A 452-nucleotide genomic window follows, 5' to 3' on the forward strand; every position below is an offset into this window, starting at 1 on the left:
TTTTTAATTATTATTATTTTTAACCTGAGATTAAAATACAGTTTTACCAATACATTCCAGAAGGGTATTTCATTTTGGCTTAGGCAGAAGATGTAGTTCTTGTTAAATTCCTCCTACCGGCAGTTGGTTAATTATCTTCAGTATTAGAAACTTCATTCTAGTTTGTAATGGGTATGTTCCTCCCCCCTCTTTTTTTCCCCAGCTGCTGTCTTATGACTTTGTCTCTGGGTTTAATGGTTCCTCAGTAAGTGATATTTCCCTCTGTTATTCCAGTCGAAGCATTTTTGGTATAATCACTTCTCCTTTTCATAATTGACCCTTCATGATGACCTCTTTTTTTGGTAATTTAAATAGATCAGCTTCTTGACATTTCTTGCTGTAAGGCATTTTCTATCCTTGAATAATTTTTATCGCTTTTACTGACCTTCTTCAGTTTTTCAACAGTCTTTAAG

The sequence above is a fragment of the Meleagris gallopavo genome, chromosome 4, assembly GCF_000146605.3.
Source record: "Meleagris gallopavo isolate NT-WF06-2002-E0010 breed Aviagen turkey brand Nicholas breeding stock chromosome 4, Turkey_5.1, whole genome shotgun sequence".
NCBI lineage: Eukaryota > Metazoa > Chordata > Aves > Galliformes > Phasianidae > Meleagris > Meleagris gallopavo.